This window comes from Ursus americanus, chromosome 28, assembly GCF_024610735.1.
Source record: "Ursus americanus isolate L20-20 chromosome 28, mUrsAme1.1.p, whole genome shotgun sequence".
Taxonomy (NCBI): Eukaryota; Metazoa; Chordata; class Mammalia; order Carnivora; family Ursidae; genus Ursus; species Ursus americanus.
In genome coordinates, this window is record NC_142154.1 from 12,144,227 (window position 1) to 12,167,050 (window position 22,824).

The 22,824-nt window shown below is 41.2% G+C and overlaps 1 long non-coding RNA gene across 4 annotated transcripts; it reads right to left on the minus strand.

Moving 5' to 3' along the window:
* Positions 1 to 1,204: 1,204 nt before the first annotated feature.
* On the minus strand, positions 1,205 to 22,212 carry LOC123802419 (uncharacterized). 4 transcript variants are annotated; one of them, XR_015722109.1, is made up of 3 exons: positions 21,980 to 22,212; positions 20,807 to 20,875; positions 1,205 to 1,338 (listed from the first exon to the last, which is right to left on the minus strand). It is a non-coding gene; the product is annotated as an uncharacterized LOC123802419 (long non-coding RNA). The 4 variants fall into 4 exon arrangements; XR_015722107.1 differs by lacking the exon at positions 1,205 to 1,338 and adding an exon at positions 14,207 to 16,727 and having other exon boundaries at positions 21,980 to 22,211; XR_006782539.2 differs by lacking the exon at positions 1,205 to 1,338 and adding an exon at positions 16,789 to 18,684 and having other exon boundaries at positions 21,980 to 22,211.
* Positions 22,213 to 22,824: the final 612 nt, after the last annotated feature.

A 22,824-nucleotide genomic window follows, 5' to 3' on the forward strand; every position in this document is an offset into this window, starting at 1 on the left:
GAAATGGGAAGGAAGAAGAAATAATCCAAAATACTGCATCCATAAACAGATCTTTGTTATGAACAGTTTTAATCCAAGTATAATATGTCAGAAGGTCCAAATCAATGATTCTTAATCAAGGTATATATCAAAGTGCCCTAAGAGACCCAAACTCCATACATCTAGGATCTAAACCAGAGGTTCTGATTGAATTGGTCTGGAGTGGAGGTTTGATAGAGCTGGTCATGGGATTGATTCCAATGTGCATACATAGATAAGGACTACTGATTGGGAGGAATGAGTGAGCTGTCCTCTCTTCCAACTATCTCAAACAATGTTTAGTTAGGTATTTAGCAGCAAAAAGTTCAAAGTCCCAGAAAACATATTATGTCCCTGATGTTCTAGATACCTTTGTTTTTATTCTTCTAGAGAACCCTCCACCCCACACCAACCTGTGATATGACCTAGGAGGCTGACCTCTGTGGACTGAATTAACTTTGGCTCACCATTGAATTTGCCAATGGGAGCATTAGCTGGTGACTAAATGGGACAAGGAGAGTGAAGACTATCATTTATTCACTTGGTTTTCTGAGTTGCTTGGGCTTGCTGCAGCTCTTGACAATATGGCTCCTCCCTTGAGCACATTTCTCTCTCCCACATTCCATGACTTCACTCCCCACTTGTCACTTCGGGTCAAGAGGAGTCATGGCTTCCAAAAGGTATCTGCTCTAGGATGGTGCTCTATCTTTAGAAATTTCCCTACACGTTACCTGTATCTTCACGAGGAGTCTCTTCGTTAGGCTCTCTGAAAAGTACCCAAGGTGAATGTGCCATCTGTTTTCTGGGGGACCTGACAAACTTTAGATAAGTCTTAAACTCTAACCTTTTGTATAGTAAAGATATTTTTAGAGTTTAGATATATAAAGCACAAAGGACAAGACAAAAAAACAAATGGGGAAAGGGGGCCATGTAAAGTATAGTCTAGAATATGGCATATTAAATGTAGTAGAAGCTATATGAGATTTATTAAATGTTTATTGAAAACAAATAAATCATGTACGTTAACCAAAGGATGTATTAAAGACCTGTTATCATTGTCATTAATTGGTATTTCTGAAAATTGAAAGATATGGTATTGCATAAATCTTAAATATTTAGCTATATAAACACATTAATATAAAGCAATTGGGTCTCCTGGGAGGCTCACTCAGTTAAGCGTCTGCCTTTGGCTCTGGTTGTGATCTTGGGGTCCTGGGATCAAGTCCCACGTTGGGCTCCCTGCTCAGCAGGGAGTCTGCTTCTCCCTCTGCATCCCCTTATGTGTGCTCTCTCCCTCTCCTTCAAATGGATAAATAAAATCTGTAAAAAAAATTTTGTTTAAATTAAACTAGCAATTTTCAGTCAGAATATCTGAATTTAGAAAATAAATGCATTGTCTTAGATATGATCCTTGGATCACTCTTCAATTAAAAAAGAAAGGATCTTTCTTGATGCATAGCTCACATGGCAGTTTCATCTACAGAAACCAAGAAAGTAAGTGATCTCTTTTGAAAAGTTTTCCCAGTGACATCTGTTTGCTTTTGCAATATCTTTCTTTGTAACACAAAATTTATGAAATGTTCACAACATGAAGTAGCCCTAAATCTCCCAGTTGATATCATGATGATGAAGAGATTTGGACATCACAGACTAGGTTGTTGGATTCCACCATCATCCAGCTTCCTCTGTATAAATGGTTCTAATATTTAGATCCCCAGAGAAGTCATCTTCTATTCCTACAACATAGGTCTTTTGTTGTGAGTTGACTTTATATGCTTGAAGAATCGACTGAGTAATATTTATATTCCAGCCATTTCTATTAAACATCCAACAAAGACATGGGCCAGAATGAACCAGAACCAGTACTACCACCTAGCGGGAAATGTCAAGTCCATCCACTTCATGTAAGTACAGCTAAGAAGTTCATGGGGCTGAATCCAGTAAGGACTGCACTGAAACCCAGACTCCCACCCTAGGAATCTGTGGAAGACATTTTCAACTCAGTTTAATGAGGCCTATTTAGAAGGTCCCAGTCTTGGTCATGGGTCTCCTTTCCCTCCAGCCTCTTGGATATTGCTCATTTGTGGTACCCTAAAAAAGCAAACACAAAACCTCAAAATGTTCATCCCAGCACTGTTTTGTTATCACAGACTTAACTGAATAAAATTCTTGTTTCCCATTATTTTTATTCGGGGAACACATCTAGAGTCCCTTTGACTAGCCAGGATTTCTTCCTTGGATTTATTTCTGCTGAATCTTTTGACTTTGTTTCTTCTGCCTCTTTTAGGCTTCGTGAGTGCATCCCAGTGAATGTGTTTCACTATATGCAAGGTTTTCATTTAATCTGTTCTTGTGGAATATGGGGACTCCCCGCCTGATTGCTCACACTCTCCATTTGGTGCATAACAGCTCGTGCCATAGGATCAGCAATGGCAATGAATACTCCAATAGCCATCCCCAGAAAATCGACAAGGTGTTTTTCTCAATTACCCATGACACCTTAAAGAGCCCCTTCCCCAATATGGTACTTAAAATTGAGAATCAAGCGATCTTTCATGGTGCCCTGACAATGCAACACTCAGACCGGACAGAAACAGCCAATTATAACTTTCCAAGAATGCACATCTCCTTATGAGCATCTCTACATTTCAAACAGGAAAAAGATGTTATTATGTAGACGTGTACACTCAACGCTCTTGCTACTTACAACATCCACTTGAAAATGTGTGATAGGGTACTTGGAAATGATAAAGGCAGGTCAGTTCAGCTAAAGGAGTTTTGAGGAGGGGGGATCAAAGGAAATGAGGAATAAAAGATTGGTGAGCAGAGAACTTCCAACTTTTGTAGAGTAGACATGGAGTTATACTCCTATTAGATGCAAGAATAGTTGGATCTTGGTGCGCCTGGGTGGCACAGCGGTTAAGCGTCTGCCTTCAGCTCAGGACGTGATCCCGGCGTTGTGGGATCGAGCCCCACATCAGGCTCTTCCGCTGGGAGCCTGCTTCTTCCTCTCCCAATCCCCCTGCTTTTGTTCCCTCTCTCGCTGGCTGTCTCTATCTCTGTCAAATAAATAAATAAAATCTTTAAAAAAAAAAAAGAATAGTTGGATCTTATGGATGGAATTCAACTATAATAAACACAAAGTTGTGCAGTTGGTTCCAACATCAACCAACCATCCAACCAGCCAACTAATCAACCAACCAACCTGCAACACAAACAGGGAAGGATTAGAAGCGGTGTGTAAAAGGTCTAGGGAGGCCTTAGTTTGGCTCAGCATAAGGGAGCATTTATAAGATTACAATGAAAAGACATTATAAGGAGCTAGTGAATTTTCTACCACTGGAGTCATTTAAGCAAAATACCGTGATCTGGGACAAATAGCATAACACAAGTAGTGATAGTGAAATAGAGCATAGAGAGTAAACGATAATAAGAAAAGTAGTTCAATATCACATGTGGCCTAGGAATTGGGGGGGGGAGGGTGTGCATGGCAGAAGATCAGCCTCGATAGAGCTCCTTTAATCATTATACATGACCAAATTTTGAGAAAGGAAGAATCAAGAAAAACAAGCTAATCAAAAAAGTGCCATGATTGCAGATAGTGTTTGAGGGGACATGCCCTTACTCAATTTAACTGCTTCATTGATTTGTGCTCAGGCATACATGCAAGGGGTTGGAAGAAGAGGGAGAGCAGTTCACTGGGATGCCTTATCTGTAAAGTGGAGAGGACTCATTGTGAATCACTCACCAGAAGAGCCTTTTTCTGGAAATGGTCCAGTAGTTCCTACTGAAATCCCATGTCCCTTGACTAGGAATCAAACTAATGGTTTCAGCGGAGAACATTGTTTAGTGACCAACTCTCCTTGAGGATACCAGAAGCCTTATCAATCCCTGATGCATGCACCCAGATGCTGAATACCAGGTGTGGAGCTCACCCAGGCTGGTGCAAAGAAGAAAGGGAATTGCACAAGAGAGAGAAAATATTCCACTTCACAAGTTCAATGACTTCTAAGAAGATAGAACAGGCCAGTTTTTCTCTATTGCCAATAGGTGTAGAACAGAAGAAAATGGGGTGAAGTTGGGGTGCCTGGGTGGTTCAGTCAGTTAAGTGTCCGCCTTCGGCTCAGGTCATGATCCCAGAGTCCTGGGATCGAGCCCCATATTAGGCTCCCTGCTCAGCCAGAAGACCGTTCTCCCTCTCCCTCTGCCTACCTCTCCCGCGGCTTGTGTTCTCTGTCTTTGTCAAATAAATAAACAAATAGATGATAGATAGATAGATAATAGATAGATGATAGATGATAGATAGATAGATAGATGATAGATAGATAGATAGATAGATAGATAGATAGATAGATAGATAGATATTTTTTAAAAAACAAAATAAAGTTAAGTGACAGCAGAAGACATTAGGTTAACCCAGGGAAGGATTTTTTCATTATAAAATTAGCTTGATACTGTCCCAGTGTCCTGGGTGCCTTAGACATACAACCCTTGGATTATATGCACAAAATGGCCGCCTCTGCCTCAGGGATTACATTTCTTGGAGATTTCATGTTCCTTCTGCACTGTTTTGTACAGGCTAGTACTCCAGCTTTACCTGATGAAGTAGATAACTCTAACATAATCCACTTTCTTTCAAGAGACTTCTAGAGATGATGCTGTGTTCCCTTAAATCACGGGAGATACAGCTTAAACCATTCCTCATCTGGATGGAGAGGAATAAGTTCAATCATAGCTATTTGTATTCCTTTCCAAACAGATGCTTCCATAAAATCATGCATGGGAGGTTTTAACCAGGAGGTGTGAGGGAGAGAAGCCATAAATCACAGGCCAAATCTATCCACAAGGGTCCCGAATAACCTCAGCTACGTCCTCAGAAATGCCAGGAATTCAATAATGTGTGTGTTTCTGTGTGTGTGTGTGTGTGTGTGTGTGGTGGAGGAGAAGTGGAATAGTGGAATCTTTTACAACTGCATCCATCAAAATTCCAATCCACCTCCTTGCCGAAGGGGCAGGCATGGGGAGGAGAAGAAGGAGCTGGGGTAAGCCTCCACGCACATACACAGAGATAATCCTGACGGGACTGTGTTACAAGTGGAAACAGCAAAGATGCTCTTCCAGAACTATAGCCCTATGGAGCATTGTCGGCTACTTTCGAGTTCAGAATGGCTAAAGCCATTCTTTAGAGTCTCTGAAGAGGATCCAGTCTCCACAGGAGAGTTGGCAGTTCCAGAAGAACTGTGTGGCTACTGTGTGCAATTCCTCAGGGCTCCCTCCCCAAGAACTTCCCATCTGTCAGATACAGAAGAAGGTGGGTACCATGGAGAAGCTAGTGAAATGTCCCTTAATAAATTTAGTTAGGGTTACCTTGGGAAACCCTAAATTGTCCCCTGGACTGTTTTCCAGGCTAACAACATCTAATGAGCTTCCCTGTTGTAAAAAGGAGACAACGAAGTTTTACAGAATATACTGTGACATTCTTCTTGAGAAAAGAACGAACAATCCTTTACGGAAGAAAAATCACATGTAGACAGAATAGAATTAGTACCATGTACAAAACCTTTTCTTTCCATGGAACATCCTGGCTTAGCAAAAGATGTATTTTGAGGCATCCGTGGCCATACCCAAACATCATCTGCCATCTTCAACTTTCTTTATGATCATTAAACATTCTTGGCCCTTGAGAGAGCCAGGGGAGACAGGAACATGAAAGTGCGCTCTGGTACAAAAATGGATTTGAAAGGGGAGAAGAAATTCCAAAACTAATGATCCTCTGCCTGATTTTGCTTGTGGCTTCAAGCGCCTGAATTACGGCCTGTTCTCAAGACCGTGGCTGAAGTGTTTATTAGTCTGGGCCAGCGCACGGGTGCCCTGAGTAAGATGTTTCTTGAATGCCAAGGAGTCCAGTCGCCTGTGCACAATCCAATCCTCACTCATTATTCCTAGAAAATTCCTGCAATCACCTCAAGAGCCCTTGGTTTTCTCAGCCTGGCGGCTCTGATTCTCTTCTTCTCTCAAGAGTCAGATCTCCTGAGTGTAACTTGCTGCCCATGGCTGAGAGACAGGGGGGCACAAACCATGAGCCACATTGATAAAAGTGCACGTCCCTACTTGAGCGGACCGGACGAAGGCAGTGGAATAGAAAGGCAGCCAGTCTGCTCGTCTGAATACCAAGCAGTTCCTCAGACAGGATAAAAGGCAAATGAAGTCTGCAGGATTTATGGCAAAGGTGCTCAGGAGAATAAGAAAGCAGGCGCCTTCTCATTTAGGGCAGCAATGGTGGTGGTAGTGACAGCGTTGGGGTCAGCCATGAAACACTGCTAAGATGGGAGAATGGAGGGGAGACATGTTTTCACGAGCAAAAAAAAAAAAAAAAAAAGAAAAGACTTTAAAAGAATTCAATTTGAAGACACATGAGAATGAATTCTTGGTGGAATGAGAGAAAGGAGAAATAAACCCTAGACACACTCCATAGAAATATAGTTAAGGATAACAGTGCTGTGTGGTACAGGTTCCTGATTTTCCATTTGAAAGAGAAAATCCTGGAAATATTACCAAGCGCTTGGCATGGACCAATGTCAAGCTTGGTTCATGACCTAAGCGTTAGAATGAACTAGAAAATGTCCTACTTTCTCATGTAATCTATGGCCTATTTGAGGCTTGCAGCTTGCTCTCTGTCTTTCTGTGTGTGTCTCTGTGTGTGCGTTGCACTTGTTTAGAAAACATTCTTCAGGAAAAGCACTATTTTGCAAACCACTTGTCAAATCGCTAACACCACAGCAACTGCTTATGAGTCAGAATCCCTGCTCTTTAGGCCCTCGCTCTCATCAACTGTGAAGGGTCCAGGATTTTATCTTACTTATGAGAGAACAAGTTAGCCTGATGCTGGCAGAAAACACAATACTTGTGGGTCAGAGACAAAATACTTGATTACTCACAGCACAGCACGCATCAAGGGCGTCAGCACATTCGAGGGTTTCTCTTGCTCCCAAATCCCAGGGCGCAGCGCAGATGGGGCCAGATGGCTGCGTGCACACGAGGAGAATTATGTTACAGGAGGGGAGCCCTGAGCTGAGGGGCTCTGAATCTTTCATCATGGGGAGTAAGGATGTCTGCCCTCTGCTCCAGAGGGAGATGCTGTCTCTTTCCTCCAAGGCCGGTGGCTGTACAAACATCATTGAAATCATAGTACAAAAGGAAAATAATCGAGGTGCCTTCTCACAGATGTGCAGAAATGCAACAGAGCCATGGAGGAATGTCTCCCGACAGCTCACATCTCAAGTTTCGCGGAAGTCGCTTCCCCTTCCTGGATCATGTATTTTCATATTTTTAAACAAAGAGGTTAAACTGGATCAAATCTAAGGTCATTTCAAAGCAATATAATTATGATGATTGCTTCTTACTTTAAAAAAAAAAAAAACAACAGTTTCATAAAGATTCTGCTTTTCAAGGTCTTGTCTTCTCAGGAGGTCATGCTTACCTCCAAATGACCAGTGCTGGTTGGCATTTAAACACACACACACACACACATACACACTCACACACACAGTATTCATACCTGAGTGAGAGTGATGCTTCTTTTCTCATTTCTTTTTGTGACAGCCCAGTGGAGTGGAAGCTGATATTAAAAGGAAAATCTAGCCATAATCATAGTATCGATCTCATTTCTCTTCCTACCACCTCAGATTAATTGGCAACACATTTTCCCTAATCTAAAGTCATATAAAAAGGTCTGTGAGTTGATCTTTGTTGATTCCCTTAGTTTCTATCTTTTTTTCCTCTTCCTCAACAGGAACTTGTTCTGGGGAGCGGAATAATTTGTTGAAATGCGAGCTTTGCGAGAAGAGTCTGGCTGATCCCTATAAAGGAAGCCGGGTTCCCAGGCAAAGACCTAATGCATGTGCCGCAGGTGGCCTTGGTATCTTGTCAGGGTCAATGACAAAGTGCTCCTGATGGTAGCAGCCCTCTGATGTCTCTGAGCTAGGTAGCTTTGCTAACCTGCTGACACTGGGCTCTCAAGGGTCACCTTCTAAGTCTGGATTTCCTCCACAAAGCCAATGTGCCTCTGTCCCAGCTTCCAATTCCATAGAACTCTTGTCAGTTAGAGTTTGAGAACTCCATAGAAGTCATCAGTGGCTGCCAGAACGTTCCTCACATGAAGACTAGCAGAAGGTCCGTAGGGGCAGACACTGGGGACTCTCAATACTCAGGACCACTGGAACAACTCTGTCCTACCCTATTCTTGAGTTGGTCTTAGACGCACCAGCCAGTGAAGGCTGGATTTTATCACCCCACTTGAGCTCAATATTGGTGTGGCTGCATTGTGTCGTGGACACCTTAGTGCTCCCCACCCCCACCCCAAACTGCTGCAGTCTTTCCTCTTTCCACTCTGCTGCTTCTACTTTTATGACAAGGTTTTTGCCTCAACACAATGGTTATCATTATCACCCTCTTACTCCGTGTCTGCCAGAGCTGACATATATGGCCATGCAGATTTTGGGTAAAGCTCAACCATCAGATAGACCCCTGCCCAGATTTGTGCAGTGCCCGATCTACACAACCATCCACGGTAGGCCTTCTGGCATTTGCTCATCACTTTCCATGCTGTTGCTCATATAATCCTCATAACAGCCCTATAAGGTAGGTGCTATATTCTGGATTCTCACAGAACACTAACTCCAGAGAGGTTAACTTCCCCAAGGATTCATAGCTACTAGAGGACCGAATTAAGATGTATACCTTAACAATTAGATGGGAGGTTATCAAAATTTTTAAAAGCTAAATAAACCTGTGTTGGAGTGAAGCATGAGCAGAAACAAAGAAACACTAGAAGAGAACAAAGTTGATCGTTGTCTCTTTGACCAGTCCTTTCTCCATCCAGGCCATCCCTTGGAAGACCTTCAAATATTCCCTAGGTTTCATAAACAGTCCTTGTTTGCTGGCTTTTTCCTGGTCTAGACTGAGGAATCCACTGGAGTCCCAGGAAGGTTATCTATGACGATGGCCATCAGCATGGCTCTTGATAACCTCCTCTCTATGCATCTAGAACTTTCTGCCTTCTCCCAGCAATAAGTCCTTCCCATCTCCTAGTTGCTGGGGATACCATGACAAGCCTTACCACTTGCTGAATTTCACTGAAACCAAGATGAATCCACTTCCCTGTCCACAGCGTTAGGTCCCCAATCAGCCTGAATGAAACTGAAATCTCCAAACCCTTTGGACACAGGAACCTTCAGTACAGCCTATTTTCCAGCCCTGGATAGAGCCTCTGGGGATACAGAGAACCCCAGGCATTTTCGTATCTGACTACCTCTCTCACTGTGCCATCTCCTCTCCCTGAAGCCTGAACATGCCTCTTGATCTAAGGCAGGACCGTGGTGTATCAGTGGCAAGCTTCTCTCTAAGAGATTTCTTCACTAATTCAGAGAACTTAATGGTGAAGTTGATGTCAATCCTTCTGAAGAAGGAAATAAAGCATGGAAATACTTTCCCCTTCACTCGGCTACCTCCCAACAGCCCTTCGTCTGAATATCCCATTTCGTCTGGTATCCCATTTTCCTGACTCTGCAGGGTGGACTGTGAGCCCTGTTGTGAACTCTTCCTTCTCTCATCATAGCATCTTCTGCTTATTTATTCCTTCCCAGCTCCATGGGAAAAGGCACTTTGTCTGCCTGTGTACTATTCTAGCCAATCCCTGCTCTGCACCTGGCATGTAGTAGGAGCCCATTAAAACTCTGTGGAATGAATGAACTATTGTGAATTATCAAGTTACAAGTTCTACTTTATGTCTTGTATCTCTAGTAGCAATATTAATAGCTACATATTCAGGGGAGTTTCATTTTTCATTTTGAAACATGTATTAAATTTGGAGTGATCACTTGAATTCTCTTTTCAAAGATGGGACCAACATTTGGTTCTTCACGGTCAGGAATAACGATAAAAATGGGCTTGAGTTAGCCTATCTCTGTCTGTATCTGGTTATATTCTGAAACCTGTCAACCCCTCGATGACTTTCATATTTTTTTAAGATTTTATTTTTAAGGAACCTCTATACCCAACATTGGGTCAAACTCACAACACCAAGATCAAGAGTTTCAGGCCTTACCAAATGAGCCAGCCAGGTGCCCCAAAGGCTTTGATAATATTTTAAACAAATCTTTTAAATTTGCTTCAAAGAATGTGTTCTATTTACTCTGTCATCCATTTTAAGAGTTATTTGAAATTTGATTTAAGTGTATGTTTCATTTAACCCAAACCACCATCAACATGTCATTTACCAAAACAGAACAGAACAAAACAAAACCAAACCCAAATTCAATAGCAAGGATTTTTTTTTATTATTACCTAAGAGGTTTGTTTTTTTTTTTAACTATAAAAATATTGAATTTGAAACCCCCAAATAGAAAGTAGCTTTAAATCTGACAATGTATGCCCTTGTCTTGGTGTCACATAATTTTTTTATCCCAAATAATTTTAAAAGTCCCCTGACCCGAAGCCCTCCATTGTCTTCCCCCCAAGTGTGACCGAGGTATAGAGTTTGAATCTCGGGTTACAGGCTTTATTGTCCCACAATAAGCACAGGTGATATAGGTACTTGCTTTGATCTGTCCGCGCCTCGGACCCGGAGAGCGGGAAACATTTGAGTATTGGGTTTTGTCCACTTTGACTTCCCCTTGACAAACTCGTTCTCACATTATTTCCAGAGATAAATATTTTGAAAGTGAAGAACACAAGAGGTTGCTAAATATTAGCTTTCAAAGGCTTGGAGTCACATGATATTTGCTTGGGTGACCTCTTCTTCAAGCCTGTATAAAGAATCATGTTTACTCTTGAACACTCTTCAGAGCTGAGGCGCTGCTGGGTAAAGAAATACGCAGGAAAGAATGTAAACAGAGTTGGGACTTGCTTCGTTTTGTGGATGCAGAAATCTCTGCTTGGTGTAGGCAGATCAGAAAAAGTGAGAAGTAGAGAATGTGAAAGAGACGATTTTAGAGGCAAAGATGAAGTCTTAACATGAAATTCAAGAGTCAGATCTAACAAAGACCTCCCTTAGCCTAGGTCTTCTGCAAGGTCTGAGATGATTGTTCACTACGATTTAAGAGCACATTTTCAGTGGCCTAAAATAACCGAGAATTATCAAGTTTACCTTGGTCTACAAGCATGAAATGATAGGCGTAAAAAATCATAGTCTTAGTCTCACTTAAGACAACTCAAGTATAATTTGTCAACAGCCAGCATTTTAAGTTGACCATTCAGCCTCTCTTCTCAAAAATTTACTGGGTAAAGTTGAACTTGAAGATTTTGGGGGAACTGAATCGTTCTGGATTATTTCAATCAGCACTGCCAAGGTTAAGTGCTTATGAATTTTTACCTAAGGTCTCTCTAAGATGCTATGCACATTTTGCTACCTTTCTTGTACACAACATTTGGAACATAAATTTAACTCCTGTGACAATTCAAGTCTAAACTGACCTTGTTCTATTGAAGGCAATATGTTAAAATCATGGGGAAAAAAAGAGGATTAAAAGTAAGCTTATCATGATGTGGACTGAGTAATGTATGGAATTGTTGTATCGCTATATTGCACACCTGAAACTACTAGAATACTGTATGTTGATTGTATTTCATTAAAAAAAATATTAAACAGAGTCCAGGCTCAGCAACTTATCAACTATGTGACAGTTGACAAATTATTTCACTTCTCTATCATCTACTTCCTTCTTAGTAGAATGAGAACGATCCTTGCTTGCCTGACTCTGAATGCTCATGAGGACAGTGAGGGAAAGGGGAAAGGAATTTACAAACCAGAAGGCACCACACGGATATGACAGCTGGGTATTAGAGGGACGAACTGTCAGGTTAAAAACTTTATTTCAGATAAAATTTTAACAAAATTTCCACCTCTTTTTCTACTTTCATTTCTCTCTTTAGGTTTTGTTATCTTGATAATGTCATGCTGATTTTGCTTATATTTTCAGAAACAATGGGGCATTTAACAATTTTTGAAAATATTACCATTGACCATCATGTGATCCCAATGTTTAAAATCTGTTCTGTGTACCATTACACGTTCCCTCCTTTGTCAACCAAGCATTTGAGTTTTCTTCCTTTTATTACCTAATAAGAAGATAATTTATTTAATCCTCAAAAGATGTCTATGAGGTAGGTACTATTTTGATCCCTGTATTATCATGTTGAAGGGCTTGGGATGTTTAAATAGTTCATCTAATTCATTCTGTCATGATAATAATGAAAACACCTTTAGAAAGGGACTTATCGTCTTAGAGTATCTCATTGCCGTTATTTTCTAAATGTTGATAAAAACTTATTTTTAAAAAAATACCTTATTTCGAGTAAACATTTATTTAATTTTTTTTAAGATTGATTTATTTATTTGGGAGGAGGGACCAGGGAAGGGAGAGAGAGCGTCTTAAGCAGACTCCATGTTGAGCATGGGGCCAGGCACAGGGCTTGATCTCACGACTCTGAGCTCATGACTTGAGCTGAAACCAAGAGTCAGATGCTTAACCAAGCACATAACCCTCGTGCTCTTCAAGGAAACATTACACTGAAGCACAGCATACGCACAGGATGGTGCAGAGCGATCACTTCCCATGTTGTTGGGCAGCCGCAATGCCTTATACCTCCTGGCATTCACCACCTTGAGTGCTCCCCTCTTTACTGAATTGTGCCTGGTCTTCGTGACCAATAGGATACTTCGCAAGGGATGTTGTGTGACTTCCAAGGCTAGATCATAAAAGATATGGCAGCTGCTAGCTTGGCCTCTGGATCTCTCTTTCTGGGAGAAGTCATCAGAAATCTTCAAGGGCACTGAAGCAGGCCTGTGTAGAGGGAAGAATCCACCAGCACCAACCTCTCAGTCCTGTGAGCACAGCACCTTGGCTGGGAATCCTCTCACCCCTGTCAAGGTGATTCAGGCTTCAGTTTTTAAGCCTTCCAGCTAAGGCCTGAGAAGTCATGAAGCAGACATCCCCCCCGCCCCATGCCAGCTCTGAATTCCTGATCAAAAGAAACTATGAGTCAACAAATTTTTAGTGTCTTAAGCCACTATGTTTTGGGGCGGTATTATACACAATAATCAATAAAGTATCCGTGTACTCATAACCCAAATCAAGATACAGAACATGAACCCCCCACCAAAACTCTCGTGCTCCTTCTTATTTCCTCTCATACCCACTACCTTGATTTCCAGCACTGGTTAGTCTTGCCAGCTTTTGAACTTCATTTTAAAGAATCCTACAGTACATATTTTTTGTGCCTGGCTTTTTTTTTTTAATGTTTTTAATTATGTTTCTGAGAGTTATCCAAGTTTTTGCATTTGGATGTAGTTAATTTGTTCTCACTGATGTCAGTATGCATGGTATATACCAATATTTCAGTATTCCACTGTTGATGGATATTTGAATTATTTCCAAGTTTGAGGCTATTAGGAATACTGATGCTACAAACTTCTGGGGTATGTCTTTGGTGCACAAATAATGCATTCCTATAGGGGCTCTGCATAGTAGTAAAGGCTGGCTCACAGGATAGGCCCATGTTCAATTTTAGAAGGTGCTAATTTCCACTCCAAACAGAGAGGAATAAGAGTTCTCATTGCTTCCTATTTGTGCGAATAGATGGCACTGATGGTCTTTGAATTTTAACCCTTCTGGTGTATTTGGACTGGGATTTCCTCCGTAGTTTTATTCCATTATGGGATTGAGTTTTCTTACACATACTTATCAGCCATATGGATATTGTCTTTTGAGAAGTGTCTATTCAAGTTTCTTGGACATTCTTCTGTTGGTTCCTCTGTCTTTTTCATATCAATTAGTAGTCATCCTTTTAAAAATCTGGCTATGAATTCCATTTGTTCTGTGGCCTTTTTTCCTTCCTCTCTAGCTTTTATTTATTTTTTTGGATTAATTATTTTTGATTATGTCATTCTTCTCTCTGCTGGTTTATTTTCCTACTATTTGGTGTTAAAACTAGGGGTTATAATATGCATCCTTGACTCATTATAGTATAATACAAAATGAGTACTTTTCCCACTCATTGGATAACTTAAGTGGGTTAAAACTGTAAAGCAAGATGACATTTTAAGTGTTGATGATGTAAAGAACATACTTCTTAAATATTGGGAGGTAGAAGAGGTAAAAAGAAATGAGAAGAAATGACCATATGTTAATTTATTCATATTTCATAACAGATCATTTGTAAGTACGTTTACAGGCAATAAAACAAGAAATAGAGATTATGATATGTTCTTTTTCAATTATAAAGGTAACCATTAAAAGAATAGAATGCACATTTGTCTCATTTTCTGCTTTCTATAATCTAAGCTGCTTTGTATGTGTAAAGAATTCTCCACCTTATCAGTCCTAATGGGTAGGAAAGAGCTCCCAACTATAAAGAATGGAAATAAATATTCCCTTTCCCCCTTGAAACTTGGGTACAGGCCCATGATTTAGGCTATGTCAGCAGATGCTCCCTTGCTGTGCTTTAATTCAAGAGCTAATGACCCAAGAAAAAAAGGCAGGTAAGCTCTTCTCTAGTTCTCTCTCTCTCTGAAGACTGGGTGGGAATGGGGTAAATAGCAATGGTAGCAATGATTTCCTTAGTAGAATTAATGCTTAGGTATTTGGGACATTTTTATTAGCCACTTAACCCCGAACCTCATTTCCCTGTGTCATTAAGGAATATATGCTTTACCCAATATTCTTTTTTATTTAGAGCAAAGGTATGTGTTACATTACTAAATAAAAGTTTGGTGAACACTTTTTTAAATCTTTCAGATTACATCTATGATGAAAACTGAAATATTTAAGTTATATAAGAAACATAGGCCAATTGAAATCAATAAGAAATGTTGAAAACATAACAACAAGCAGACACCCAGCTGAAGGTTTAAAAAACACAACCAAAAGAAAGAAATAATCTCAGCTTATTACCAGATGAGAAACAGTAAGCATTAAAAGTATATTTTATAATGGTAAATTATAATATATCTTGCAGGTATATTGAGCATAGATCTTTATGTACCAAATTATGAAATACCACAATACTGAAGCAAAATCTGCAAGATATAATTAAAAGGAGAAGTAACAAACAAACAAAAAGCAATGACTATATATAAATAATACAATAAAGTAGCACAGAAAATATATCTTGAATATATATATTCAATATATTTGCCTTGTAAATGATTTTTTAATTATTATGTTCAATTAGCCATATATGTACATCATCAGTTTTTTTTTTTTAAAGATTTTATTTATTTATTTGACAGAGATAGAGACATCCAGCGAGAGAGGGAACACAAGCAGGGGGAGTGGGAGAGGAAGAAGCAGGCTCTCAGCGGAGGAGCCTGATGTGGGGCTCGATCCCATAACGCGGGGACCACGCCCTGAGCTGAAGGCAGATGCTTAACCGCTGTGCCACCCAGGCGCCCCTCATCATCAGTTTTTGATGTAGTGTTCAGCGATTCATTACTTTCGTATAACACCCAGTGATCACTCCGGGAACCAAACTGAGGGTTGTTCAAATATATTTTGAACCAGTAATTTTAAAAATTGATCTTTATCTTAGATTACTAAAAAGTGAGAATAGTGGGCCTCAAATTCCAAAATATTAAGAAAATAAAAACGGCAACCCTAGAATTTGGCTAAAGCTGTGTACAGAGACAAATTTATATTTGTACACGTACAGTACTAAATACAAAAGTGAAAAAAGTAAATGAACTCTGAAAGCGAATTTCAAACTGAACAAGACAAAGGCAAAAATTGACATAAGGAAAGAAGAGAGATTCAATAAAGCCAATGAGAAAGTAATAAAGTAGAAAATTTTAAAAATGATAAATCAAGCCCAGAGCTGGTTCTATATTTAGAACTAGATTAACCTGGACAAATCTGATTTGGAAAAGAATATATTCAGCAATATGTAAAAAAAGTAACTAAACATAGATACATATATGGACAGAACATACACATATTAACAGATACATGTGTATCACACACATATTATTAAAACTGACCCAAGAAGAGATAGAGATCTCAATCCTGGCCACATAGTAGAATTATGGGAGTGGAAAGGGGGTTGGCTTTAAAACGAGACTAATCTAAGAAAGTTGTCAAAGAGCTTCATCCTAGAAAACACCAGGCTTAATGGTATAAATTCTTATCCCTTTATCAAATAAAAGATTATGTGGACACTATTTTAAATATTCCAGAGAAAAATGAAAAACACATTCAAAATCATTTTTGTAAGACCAGCATAACAATAAAACCAAATCTTAGGAAGGAAAAGAAAAGCATGGGTCAATCCCACATCCTACAAGAGAGACTTACGTAGAGCATCATAAGAAAAATATGCTACAGTAAGTAAGGTTTGCACCAAGATACAAGGATAGATCATTAAAAGAAAATCTATTAAAATCACCAACCATATTATAAGGTCAAGAAAATAAATATCTCAGCAGACAACAAAGCAGCACTTTAATAAGAGCCGATGTCCATTCATGATTTAAAATAAAATCGATCCTGGGGCGCCTGGGTGGCTCAGTCCTTAAGCGTCTGTCTTCGGCTCAGGGTGTGATCCCAGGGTCCGGGGATCGAGCTCCACGTCGGGCTCCTTGCTCAGCGGGAAGCCTGCTTCTTCCTCTCCCACTCCCCCTGCTTGTGTTCCCTCTCTCACTGGCTGTCTCTCTCTCTCTGTCAAATAAATAAATAAAATCTTAAAAAAAATAAAAAAATAAAATCGGTCCTTTTTATAAAAAAAAAAAAAACAGAAGTAGGTGAATACTTCCCCAATGTATTAAAAATATTACATATACTAAACCAAAGCCAGCCTTATGTTCAGTTGTGAGAAACCAGAAATATTTCCATTAAAGACAGAAAGAAGATTAGGATGTCATCTGTCACTATCATAAACAGTGGGACTGTAATTTGAACACAGGCTTGTTCTGTCTGATATGGATGGTGACTTCCAAGAACAATCCAGTCAATAAATTAATCCATTCTTCAAATGATATTATTGTGTGAAAAAGTGGTCTTCAAACCAGCATCATACATTTTTGGTAACGCGAACTATCAAAACTTAGATTTGCATTTTTATCCCCTATTGACATTTTGATATGCATAGAAAAAAGTCTGTAAAAGCACACACAATGCTGTCACCATGATGTACTGGGAGGGGAGCGCTGTGAGGAGACATTGATTTTTCTATTTTTTATGGCTTATAAAGCGTTTATATAGTGTTTGAGGTCCCCCCACTTCCTGCTCCCAAAGGGCATGTATGACTTTCATAATCAGTAAAAATAACAAATAAATGTCCAATATAGACAAAAAAATTAAATGTCACATAGAAATTAATGGCAATTATTATTTATGAAAATATTTCTATGGCACAAGTAGAAGCATGATTTCCCTGCCAATAAAGCCAGTAAAAATAACCTAAGGGAGCAGTTCTAACACTATTTAAAAATTCAAATAGTAACTACTTCTTCTGGGGACTCTCTTTGAAGAAAATACTACTTTCATAGAAATCTGCATTCTCTGTTAGTGACAAATGTTCTGAAGATTATTTAAGCATGCTTCTCCCGGGAGAAAACCCAAAGTGAAATGCTGTGGTGAATCTGATGTAGATTATTTGAATTCGTTGCCAATATTGGAGAATTGAGAGACTCCACATTGAAAAAATTAAAAAATCAAACAGATCTTGAAACCTGGAGTTTCAGGGAGGGCTGAGCCCACAGCGGTGTCTGGGAGCCTTGGATGCTGGCGGAGAGCTGCCAGACTGCTTTACAGGAGATCTGCAACCCCTGAGGTCCTCAGACCTCTCTGCATGGAGCAACCCCCTGGGGAATGGGTTTTGCCACACCCCTGTGCAGTACAAATCCTTCAAGACCTCACAAAACCTTTCGAACCTGCTTCGGGCCTTCACCTTAAGTCACTAATGATGGATTAAGATGTATTGTGTGCCCTTCTATCCATGGAGAGTTTTCGTTTTGCAAGAAAACACAGTGATAAAGAGTTTCTGTCCACATCCCAGGTATTACGTAATTAAGGATATACTGTTTTATCTGAAACAACGCAAATCACGCAGTGTATGCAGTCTTTGAAACATTCACTTCTAGCATCCTAGGAAGGTAAAGCTTGCTTCTAAATCAATTAGGGATATGAGGTTCTTCTTCTTCTTCTTCTTCTTCTTCTTCTTCTTCTTCTTCTTCTTCTTCTTCTTCGTCGTCGTCGTCGTCGTCGTCGTCGTCGTCATCACGTTCTTTTATTTAAATTCAATTAGCCGACACATAGTACATCATTAGTTCCAGATGTAGTGTTCAACCATTCATCAGTTGCATATAACGCCCAGTGCTCATCAACTGAAAGGATTTGCAGCCTTCAGTGAAATCGGAACTCCGTGCAATGCTGCCACCTCGTGGCCACTCCCATGAATCACGCCCCCCAAAGTCATTTCCTGAGGTCATATTGCCATCTGCTGGGCCATCCCAAGACTACATGACACATAACAAAAGCTCAGAGGGCTAGAACGTGAATGAACTGCTGGAATACCCATCAAATCATGGAGATGTGAGTGCTAACAGTGGCTAATTGTCTGTGGATAGTTGCAACATTGCCAGTTCAATGTCTGTGATGTCATCGACTCTTGGTGCTGGAAACAAAAGATTTTTAACTGGAGGAAGATGAGAACCAGGTGTCTTCTAGAGTCAGAGAAGAACATTCATGCATCTAAGATGGTTGGGATTAGTGACCCCCAAATGTCTTCTGTGGCTGCTTTAGAATCAACGGGGGAGCCTGTTAGAAATCTGTGTCTTGGGTTCTAACTCAGAAATACCAGGAATCGGTATTTTTTAGTTCTCCCGGTGACTTGGGGAGCCCGTGATCCACTAACTGGGTGGACAGGCCAACCAGTGGCACCAGATTGCATTTATTTGCCCAGTCAAATTTTATTGAGATATGGTGTACTGAGCTAGGTTTGATTTCAAAGGAAGGAGCCCTCCCTGCGTCAGCATGTGCAATGTTAAACGAGGAACTTCATGCATGCATGTAAAGCAGGGAAGGCAATTTAGCGGTGCCTGGGGGGTTCAGTCGGTGAAGCGTCCGAGTCTTGATTTCAGCTCAGGTCATGATCTCAGGATCATGAGATCGAGCCCCACGTGGGGCTCTGCGCTCGTCATGGCATCTGCTTGGGATTCTCTCTCTTCCTCTCCCTCTATCCCTCCTGCTCATGTGTGCTCACGCCCTGTCTCTCTCTCAAATAAATAAATATTTTTAAAAAATAAGACAACTTAGTTCCTTCAAGAAAGTCTGAAATATAGCAGAAAGAAAGAAGAGGGATGATCGTAAGTTTTCTCCATTGAAAACAGAGGAACTTTGCAGGCAAGTATATAAAGACCCGGGTATTTGCCAGCAGACCTGTGGGAATGAAGAGTAAATACCATTCTGGGGAAAGTAAATTAATGCACAAAATTCCAGAGCTTTGCCGGAGCACATTATCTCTAAGAATCTCTAAGACTACCTTATTCCTGAACTATAACGTTTTGGGCAAGGGAACAAGAATTAAAACTGCCCAAGGGGGCAAGAATCACATCAAAAGGCTTGTAGACCCTGCCAAAGAACAGACATTTCATCCACATAGGTGAGCTATAGGGAGCCACAGGGCATTTGCACAGTGAGGGATAGGATCCATCTTGTGTTTGCAAAGAGTACTTGGGAAGAGGGTAAAGGTGGCTTATTGAAGCCACTACAGAAGAAAGAGATGGGCAAAACACCTATTAATAGAGGTCATCCTGCGGATGAGGACCTCACAGTGGGGCTGGAAGAAGGGGAGGAAGCGAAGACATTCTCAAGCTGAACAAGCAGGAGCATGAGTTGATGTGGAACGTAAGGTGGGGGAAAGAAACTAAAATAATCCCCAGACATGCGTTTTCCTCCAGCTGAGCACCGGGGTAGACAGAGGTATCATTCCCCAGAGAACAGCAAGGGAGGTGACGTGATGCAAAGTTCAGATAGAAATATGGTGGATTTTTTAATTTAAGGATTTTTATTTGTTTATTTTTGTGAGAAAGAGAAAGAGTCCACACAGAGGGAGAGGGAGAAGCACACTCCCTGCTGAGCAAGGAGCCCGACGCGGAGCTCAATCCCAGGACCGTGGGATCATGACCTGAGCCAAAGGCAGACGCTTCACTTACTGAGCCACCAGGGACCCAGAAAGATGGTTTTGAGCCACTCACATGGCAACATGGCAGAGCCAATGTTACACAGCAAAGAGAATTCCAGGAGTTTAGCCAAAGCCCCCATTGGTGGCAGAATGAATAAGATGCCGGGAATTGGGTACTGATCGAAGACTTTCGTGTTACCAAATCCAATGGTTGCTATTTAGATTTCAAGCCCTCACCCCTGCATTTGACCCTGTGTGTACTTCTGTCCTTCATGGAAAAGAGCAGGAAAGCTCAGGAGGGCAAGGGAGGCCAAGTGAGAAGAGGTGAAGAGTATAGCCAACACAGAGTGGTTTACAGAGACGGCACACAGCGAAAGCATCCATGGCTTGAATGATTGTTTTGCACCGGGCGGGGGGGGGGGGTGGTTAGAAGTGAAAGTCTGAAGGTAGCCACTGAAGAGAAGCTGAAAAGGAAAAAGCCAGGGGTCATGAGTTTTTTAGGGTTTCAATCTGCACCATCATGATTGGTACTCTAGTGCTCAGAAACCCAGGGATTTTTCTAGAAGGGGGGGCTGTTAATAAAATGGGTACTGAGCAATTACAAGAACCCTACCCAGCAGTATCGTCTTGGTCCTCATGCAGCGATGAAAAGTCTCCATGGCCTTTGGCTCTGTTTTGCCACCTGCAAGGTAAGAGTCTGGCATCATATGCGCTCTTGTCCCCCCGTCAGCTCTTGTAGAATCTCTACTTCTAATTGCTCAAAGTCTCACAGGCAGTCAGTATCACCCTGGCTGTCTTCCCTCTTCCTGAAATAATAACAGCTCTATGCCAGACACAGATCATCCCCGTTCATGTGAGGACTCTTGAGGTAGGCACTACTATGATGCCATTTTGTACCTGGGGGAACCAAAGCTCAGAGAGGTTAAGGAAATTGCCCAAGTGTATGTAGCTAGTAAGTGGCAGAGCAAGGTTTGAACCCCAGGGTCTGGCTTCAGAGGATAGATTCTCCATTCTTGGTCTACACTATTTCCCTCTGAAGATGAATGAAGAAACCAAAGGAAATACTTGGAAGGTCCATTAAGAATTTGAGAGTTTCAGGGGCACCTGGGTGGCTTAGTGGGTTAAGCGTCCGACTCTTGGTTTCGGCTCAGGTCGTGATCTCAGGGTTGTGACATCAAGCCCCACGTGGGGCTCTGCGCTCAGCGTGGAGTCTGCTTGAGGTTCTCTCTTGCCCTCTCCCTCTGCCCCTCCCCCTCCCCAAATGGATAAATAAATCTTCTAAAAAAATAAGATTTGAGAATTGCAGCCAGAGTTTTCTTCCACTCAATCTTTCACCTCATATCTTGCTGTCAAAGCAGATCCAAGCTGAAATTCCCAAATCTCTTAAGAATTGAGCCAGAGGAATTCAGTGAATGACTTGGTTCTTTCCCTAAATCGACACAAACCTCCCCAGATCCATCATCGTAACTGCCATCCTATGGCTGGAAATATGATAAGGCGTTCACGCCTGACTCCGCCACTGGTTAAAATAATTTCTGTTACATCTACTTCTTCGGCAAGTTCCTTCATGAAGCAGTTGAGTTATATGTTTCTTAGTTTCTAGTAGCTTCTGCTTTTCCTCTTCTCCCCAGATTACACAGCTTTGAGGAGTGACCAAGGAAAGATACAGGCCCTCAGAAAAGCCCCTGGACAACATTCAGGATAAAGCCAGGTAGCCCTCCAGCAAAAGGCTTCCCCACTCCTCCAGAACATAATACATCATGGACCGAACAACCATTGTACCTACCCAAGCAGTCTTGCTCTCTGCAAATGGAACATCAGAGCCCAACTGTTCCTTCTGTCTGGACACGTTCCCTCTCCATCTTTGCCTGTAGAAACTGCTGTATCGTTTTAGGGCCATCTCAAATGGCAGCTTCTCCATTAAGGCTTTGCAGACTCAGAACCAATTGAATCTTCTCCTCTGTTGAGCCCCGATATCACTTACTTGTAAACATCCATTATGATGCTTATCGCTATTTGTGTCTGTGTCTTCCTTCTATTTATGAACAGGGTTTCATTTTCACAGAAGCACAAGGCAGGGCTGGGACATTATCAGCCTGCAGGCTGGCTGCCAAGTCGCCTTCCACTCCCACACACTCCGCCAGAGCAGCACGGCCTGGAATCTGGTCCTCAGCTCCACAGGCTTGGGAACTCATCTTTCTTTCTTTCTTTCTTTCTTTCTTTCTTTCTTTCTTTCTTTCTTTCTTTCTTTCGATTTTATATTTATTTATTTGAGAGAGAGAGCATGAGAAGGGGGAAGGGCAGAAGGAGAGGGAGAAGCAGACTCCCCATTGAGCAGGAACCTCCCGACTCGAGGCTCGATCCCAGGACCCTGAGATCATGACCTGAGCCCAAGGCAGACACTTAATAGACTGAGCCACCCAGACGACCTGGAACTCAATTTTCTAAGTACTCTGGGATATATATTCCTTAGAGAGACTTTCTTATATTAACTAATATCACCAAGTTTTAAAAAGTGCACAAAATGGTGTTATTACTTTACAATAAATAGTATGCTGGCATGCTCAGATATCGGTATGGTGAGCATTGTTCGTGAATCGAGGGGAGGGACGGGAGGCATTCATTTATTGA